At 46.5% G+C, this 7,994-nt stretch overlaps 1 long non-coding RNA gene across 1 annotated transcript; it reads left to right on the forward strand.

Moving 5' to 3' along the window:
• Nucleotides 1-442: 442 nt before the first annotated feature.
• Nucleotides 443-7,743, forward strand: LOC141571058 (uncharacterized). The gene is made up of 3 exons (XR_012495559.2): nucleotides 443-681; nucleotides 2,633-2,824; nucleotides 3,124-7,743. It is a non-coding gene; the product is annotated as an uncharacterized LOC141571058 (long non-coding RNA).
• Nucleotides 7,744-7,994: the final 251 nt, after the last annotated feature.

Raw genomic sequence — 7,994 nt, forward strand, 5'->3', positions numbered from 1 at the left:
GTGCGTGCTGCATGGGTGCGTGAACACACGAATGAATGAAACCGAAGAAACAGTGTGGAATCTGCAAAGGTGGACTGATGGGAGCGAGTATGAGAAGGAACTTGCGAGTTATGGGATTTATCCTCTTGGGCTCAGGGTTCTGTCTGTCACTGGGTGCTAACAGGTGTCTGTTAAACAAAGCGTTCCAGGGAAAGGAATTTCACAGCTCTCCCTCTTCCTGTTCTGGCGAAAGCCTGTTGATTCAGACACCAAATTAAGAAGCAGATGAATGGGCACGCGGCATTCCCAGGGCTCAGTCTGTGCTGTTGTCGTCCAGAAGCTAATACTTCACATGGAATACAGTTGAGGTCATATCCTCCCTTTGTTCTTGGACTCCCCTTTCCCCCAAAGGGCAGGGCCAGGAGCATCATTGCAAAATATTTCTAATGAGATACATAAAATCCTAAACAAGTAACCAAGGAACTAATTGAAGCAGTTTGCTTCTTCTACCTGTGGCATTTTGAAATTCACCATGTTTTTTTTTCCTTTTCTTTTCTTTTTAATTGTATTGGCACCAAAGAAATGGGATGGGTGCCCCCAAAGGAGCAATTCCGCAGAATGAATCTCTTGGAGTGACTGTAACCACACTGTCTGCCTGTTCTCTGTGCCAGTGACAGCGTGTGCTTAGCGAGCTCTTCCCTGGTGAGTGGGTCTTGTGTTCCTCTTTCTCTGGGTTTGTAGCTGCATTGCAGAGACGGCTTAAAATAACGCAAATCCAGGCCAGGCTGCACCTAGTCGTGAAAGTCAAACCACAGCACCGACAGCCCGAGCTACAGAAACCGAGTCAGGACCACCCTGAGCCTGCAGCCATTATGGTGCATGTCAGGGGGTTGCTGCTCGACAGAAGCCGCCCTCCAGGGGATCGGGACAGCTAGGAAACACAGCCTGCCGCTATGTGTTAGCATTTTCTCCTGGAAAATGTATCTATAGGACAAACGTCTGAAGTATCTGAAAAAAATATTGCTACATGTGCTCTAAAGACAACAAATAAAATCACCACAGCGTGTTGTCACCAGGTGGGCCTGTGGCGATTAAGCAGTATGCCAGGGGTTTTTGGCGCATTGGGGAAGACCAAGCCAGGAAGAGAATGTCAGAGGCTGTCAGCCTGCTGCACAGCTGCAAACGCCCTACGAGAGTCAGACAGGAAAACCTGACATCTGCCAGCGAACAATTAGCCGCCATCAAGAGCTTAGCCTCTGCCCAGCTCTCTGCAGAGCTAGAGATGTCTCCAGATATCCTTGTGTTCTAATGCCGTCTGTTCTTAACCCATATCTGGAAGAAGGAAGCCCAGGGTACATGTTATAAGGAGTACCCACTTGATTGCCAAGGTCAGCTTAGCCCAGAGACAAGAGTGACCACTTCCGCATTGGCTATGGGCAAACATGAGTAATTTGTCATATAATGCCTCATTTATTCCCCGTAAAACTCTGAGTTGAGTCATATTAAGCCCATTTAATGGACAAGAATGAACTCAGTGAGGCTAAGGAACTCTAGCCCAAAGGTGGAGAAAGCCAGGCAAATGGAGATCAGCCCAATCATATTCGTCACATTGGAAACTCCAGTGTTCACCTGCTCATCCTGCATCTCTTGAGGCTGCACGTAGGGACAGTCCTAAGGTGGAGACTGGAGGCAGGAGAGGTGTGACCGGCTCTAGTGAGGTAGAGAGTCCTCACTTAGCCCGCCTGCCACCAGGTATGTGGGGTTGGAGATGTGAGTTCTACCACCGACCTGGCCGCCTCTGGCAAGTCACATGACCTTTCTGAACAGCAATGTTCTTGTCCACAGATGGAAACACGCCCCTTCCACAGGAAATACTCAGCCTGGGGTAGGAGCTCCATGAAACTGTAAGAGGGAAGTTGGGTAGTGAAACATAGTATTCAGAAAACTTCTTAATGCCAAACACGTCTCCAGGCTAGAGTGAGGGGAAAGGAATTGTTAGCGAGGAAATTGGGTGAAATAGAATCTATTCACAAGGAATTATAGTGACTGAATCACCCTGCATGAGAGCTAGCCAACTGCACATCAGCTTAGAAGCCCTGGTTCCTCAGAGTGTGGCCCACAGAATAGCCCCGCTGTGCCATCTAGGCCCCAGCCCACATCTATTGAATCAAAACCTGCGCTTTAACAAGAGCCCCAGGTGACTGCGTATATGTTGGAGTCTGAGATGTAACGTGAGGCCAGCACTTGGACTCTGGATTCATATCCTGGTTGGGCCACTTAGTGGCCGTGATTTTGGTTTGTGGCTTAACTATTCTGTGAGAGATAGATCCAGGTTTTGTGGGGCCTAAAGCATATATGGTTGGGTGCATCATCTTTAGGAAAAAAGATTATAACGTGACAAATACAAAATTAGGTGCTGAACACCAGCTCTTCTTATCGTCCTGCAATGACCTCCCTCCCCTCTGAAGCCCCAAGGTACCTTCCTGCATCCTTAGCTCAGAAGGCCATACAAACCTCATTTTCCCTTTCTGTCCCTGAACCTCTCATGTATGGGAGTAGTGGGTGTCTCTGACTCTTTCTTGAATGTGAGGTTCCCAAATATATGAGTGTAATTAAATTTGGTTATTTTCTCTTGTTAATCTGTCTTGTGTAGATTTGATTATTAGACCGACCAGAAGACCCTTGAGGGAACAGGACAACTTTTCCCTCCCCCACAAAAATGGAGAGAGTAGAACAGGAACAGGAACTCCAGACACAATAATAATTCAAGAACAAAGACAGAAGGGATCCCTAATTTCCTAAATCCCTCAACCTTCAGCCACCTCTGCACCATCCAGGTTTCCAGGTACCTTGCATACCTGAGTCAATCCATCTGGCTGTTTTCTGGGAGCTGAGTGGCACCCCCAGGGCGTCCTGCAGTTCAAAGACAGTGGGCCCCCAGGGTTGTGTGGAGGAGCACGTGGTTTAAGAGCAATTCTGCTACTTACTCAGTGTGTGTGGGCAAGTGCTTAATACCCCTGAGCCCACTTTCCTGAGCTATAAAGTGTGTAATGAGGATTAAATGAGATCAGGAATGTGCCTGATTTATAGCAGGTGCTCAATAAATCACAACCCTGGCCTGACCCCTCGTCTCTTCACCCTCAGGGAGCTCCAAAGTGCCACATACCAAACAGCAAGCTTGGTGTCCTGGAAGAATGCCAACCGTCTCTCCTCCCTTCTCTACCTAGATGTGTGAATAATTTCATTCCTGTTTATTGAAGAATTAACCTAACTATACTTTTTCTCGCACTCACTTTTGCCCTCCGAAAATTTGCTCCATTAATTTTACTTCCTTTTTCATATCTGTCATCTGAGGCTCCAAATATTGATCTCTCTCCATCCTAAAAACACTTTCCTCATCCTTGTCATCCTCTTTTTCTTCTTTTTTTTACCATTACACTTCTCGAAATGATGAGTTGCATTTGTTGCAGCTGGTTGTCTCAAAGGCCCTCCGTGAACTCCTACTGCCAAGCCCAGCGGTGCCCCCGGGGCCAGCCTCCCTTCCTGCCGCTGCACCTGAGGGCACGCTCTGTCCTGGCACCTGGAATTTTCATGACAGCCCCTCCTCATCTATCACAGTAATACAACTTTGATGTTTTAGTGTGAAAATAACCATAGACAAAAAACATGTATGAAGTCTGACAATTCAGTTCACGAACTCATCCTAGAAAAAGTGCTCCATACCTCATTGCTGAATATCACTACGGTCAACTTTGAAGTCCTCCCCTTGGGAGGCTTTGCACCGATGCCAGTGCCTAGTCCACCCTTCAAAGCAATTTTGGAATTATTTTTCTGGAATGGCCATCAGAGCTGTCGTTGTATTACCCTTGATGTCCTGAATGACATCAAAATGTCCTCCTTTAAATATTTCCTTTCTCTTCAGGTAAAGAAAGAAGTCATTGAGGGCCAGATCAGGTGAGTAGGGAGGGTGTTCCAATACAGTTATTTGTTTACTGGCTAAAAACTCCCTCACAGACAGTGCCCTGTGAGCTGGTGCATTGTCGTGATGCAAGAGACATGAATTGTAGGCGAAAAGTTCAGGTTGTTTTCATCTAATGTTTTCATGTGGCCTTTTCAGCACTTCCAAATAGTAAACTTGGTTAACTGTTTGTCCAGTTGGTACAAATTCATAATGAATAATCCCTCTGATATCAAAAAAAGTTAGCAACATCATTGCAACAAGTTTGCGAACTTAACTGTCATACCTTGTACATATATGAAATATACCTAAAAATATGGAGAATGAAACAAAACCCATGTATCATCCGCCACCCAAATTTAACAAGTGCTGACATTTTGGATTATTTGCTTCATAATACCTCTCAAACTCTCCCATATCCCTTCTCTTCAGAGGAGACAACTGTTCTGACTTGGTGTGTATCTCCTGACCATGTTTCTAGTCTGACTACAAAAGCCTGTGTCTACAACAGTATATGGGAATGATTTTGTTTTTCCAAATTTACACAAAGCAATTTCATTATATGTGTCTGTCTGCAACCTTTTTCACTCAACATTGTGGTTCTGAGAATTACCCATGTAACTCTACATGCAGACCTAGTTCATTATTTTGAATGTGGCAGATTATTTTTTAGAAGACACATGCCACAACTTTTCTGACCATTTCCCTACTGATGGAGGTCTTGGCTGTTTTCCTGTCCAAACAGGGGTGTAGTGACTATCCTTTGCAGGTCTCCTTCTATATAGCTGCACAAGCATCTGCTTTCCTTATATGTCACCTACTAACGGCCCCTCAACACTTTACTGTGCTTGTTTGCCTTTCTGATTCCCCCACTCGACCCCAAGCAGAGAGTGCATTCATTTCATCTCTATGCTCTTAGTACTCGTACACCATACCGGACTCATAGTGGATTAACATGCAGTGAGGAAGGAAGGAAGGAAGGAAGGAAGGAAGGAAGGAAGGAAGGAAGGAAGGAAGGAAGGAAGGAAATAGAACTTTCCAGCACCAAGGTCAGGATCAAGGGACTAGCCAGCCATTGGCAATATTTTGTGGAAATCCAGGTATGAAGTTGGAAGTGAGGATTCCAAAAGGCATTTTAATAATGATTTATGTGCCTGGGATCAAAGAACATACTCTCAGCACGGTTTTCACATCTTAGAAAAATGAGAGGCACCTCCTGTATTTTGCTCCAGTGCTTAAGCAGGCTTTTGATAAAAGCCCGTTACAGGCTATTTTGTGTAGTTTTTCAGACGAAGTGAAACTTAATTACGTTAAGCCAGCTAAGACTAGACAGATAACAGACCAGACTTTTATGGTAATTCAGCAAACATGTACTTAACATCTGCTCTGTGCAGGTGCAGCACGGGCGAGCTCTGAGGAGGGCCTGGGTGAAGGCATTGGGTTGGGAAAGTGGGGAGGGGATCAGTGTGAGACTCACTGAGCTGTAATTGACTGGCGGGCAGTTAGCGGGAGGTGCTCGGGTTGGACTTGGTCTTGGGCTTCTTCAGGGCTCTGCTAGGTGGTGAGGTCAGCCATTAACCTCCTGCAGGTATAGCCTTAGCTCCTGGACAAGTGGGGCCTGGGGCATCTGAGCCACAAGAGGTCTAACGGCTGGGGCAGGGGCAGGACTGCTGGTGAGCCCCGTGGAGATAGGTGCCCAGTAAATACTTGTTACTAAAATGAGAGAGTGGGTTCCTGGTGGCCTTCAGATTCTCAGCCCCCATTTTTCCTGAGGCTCATTATGTCCCTGCAACACACCGACAGACCATTTATAAGTTCCCCCTTGGTTTGAACTTGTTTAATTTGGCTTCTGAATGTCGCAATTCACAGTCCCACCAAGCCTGGAGGTGGAGAAGCTGGCAGAGGGCTCTCAGGGATGGAGAGAGAGCTGTTAAGCGTGCTGATGCTGGCCAACACTCAGGCGGTTGATCTAGAAACTGAGAAGCGGCTGCAGAGCTCTTAGCTGTCAAGTATCTGTGGTGACTGTGAGCAATAAGGCATGTTTGTGTCTGTGTGTGTGGGCGGGGAGCGGTGTGCAGCCTGGCTTTCTCCTGCAATACCTGGAGCAGAGTAGGCATTCAGATATCTAGCAGGTTTGCCTCTCAATCATAAACTTGGGTTTGCCAGGTAATTGCTTTTCCAACTGCCATTTTCACTGGGCTGGGAATTACACGTTGGTCATTACTGGACTTCAAGCAGTTCCCAAAGTCACACAGGAATCCAGGAGCCTTAAATGATCCAAGAGCATGAGAGAGGACCTGCCCTCCCCAGCCTAGCAGTTTTGCGCCCCAGTTTTCAGTGTCTATGTTCAGAGTGATTCCTGGGAGTCCACTTGTAGGCCATATGTGGGCAGGGGAATCTGCTGAGACCAGGCACCCCGGACTCTGGGGCAGGCCCTCTGTAAGTCATGCCATGTGACCTCTGCCTCAGAGCTCTTGCCACCACAAGCCCATCTGACAAGACATTCAGACAGCACCTGTCTTTTGCTAGCCCAGGCCACACAGAAAGTTCTGAGCAGCTTGCTGCCCCCCAAGCCATAAACACAGCATGCAACGTGATACTCTGCTCTATTTTCAATCCATCACTTTAAAAGGATTCAAGCATTTTTCTCCCGCAAATATATGCCCCCTCCTGTTCCCTCTCTCCTACTCAGCTGGGACAGGTGGGGTGGGGGCAGAATGCAAAACATTTTCTCAGCAACGCAACCTAAAGCAAGCTTTCTCACTTACTCCCCTGGCCAGTGTGGAGGGTGTCATATATGTCGTATATGTGTGTTGGGGAAGCAGTGCTGGTTCAGCCTGACCAGCTGTGCACCTGGGTTGTGCCTTTCTGAAATGTCAGCGCTGAGACTTCTGCCTTTGTTCTCTGGGTCTTCTATTACACCTCTCTCCAGGCAACGCTGGCCCAACACAGGGGAAGTCACAGGATGAAGAAAGTAGGCTGGGTAGAGGTGGTTAGTCCTTCATAGACCACCCAACCACAGGAGTTATCACTCGGGAAAGGGTTTCAGTTAGAGCACCGGGAACCTCTGCACATACCCTTTTCTTGAAGACTCACTAGACAGATAAACACTTTAAAGGTTTTGAGAGGTCACCTCCATGAAAGAGTCTTGTTTACACACCAGCGTCTTCCAAACTGACTCAGCTTCAGGAGCTTATCTTGAGGAGCTTGCATGGGTCGGGGGCAGGCTTAGGCTGTTACCCCTGGAATTGGTTGGCTCAGGGGCCTGCAGAAACCTTAGTGCAATGGATTAGTTTCCTATAGCTGCTGTAACAAATTACCAGAAACTGAGTGGCTTAAAACAACACAGACTTATGCTCTTACAGTTCTGTAGGTCAAAAGTCTGAAATGGATCTTATGGTCTTATAAACAACGCAAAAGGAGCCACTTTAAAACAGAGCTGGTGCTGCCATGCCAGAAGGACTGCCTTACACATCTTATACCTCAAACCCTGGAAATGTTAAAACAGAGCACAATTATCTTTGGACTGGGCCTAGGGCAACACTACAAAAAACAACGACCAAAAAAAAAAAAAACAACCTGTTTGCAAGGATAACAAGAAAGCAGATATGACCACTGGACTGACGACTATCAGACTGAAAATTAAAAATCATTATTTAGAATTAACATCACTATATTGTTACCTACACCAATAGAAATGCCTTCCTTCTATTGATGTAATTGTTCCCTTTCCCTTTCTCATAAATACCTCTGGCCTTTGTCTTCTAGTAGGAACACTGTTTGGGCTTCTGCCTGCATCAATACATTCCAAATAGCTGTTCTTTAATCTCAAATAAATGCTTGTGTGCCTCTCATTGTGAAAGGGCTTTTATTTTTAAGTTAACACGCTAAAATCAAGATGTCAGTGGGGGTGGGTCCTTCTGGAGAACTGAGGGAAGAATCAGCTGCATCACCTTTGCTACCTGCTCGAGGCGACGTGTATTCCTTGGTTTGCGGCCCCGTCCTCCACGTTCAAGCACAACGTTCCAACCTCTGCTTCCATCATCACACCACCTTC

This window comes from Rhinolophus sinicus, chromosome 16 (assembly GCF_057876585.1).
Source record: "Rhinolophus sinicus isolate RSI-liver-muscle chromosome 16, RSI-T2T, whole genome shotgun sequence".
NCBI classification, from domain to species: Eukaryota; Metazoa; Chordata; class Mammalia; order Chiroptera; family Rhinolophidae; genus Rhinolophus; species Rhinolophus sinicus.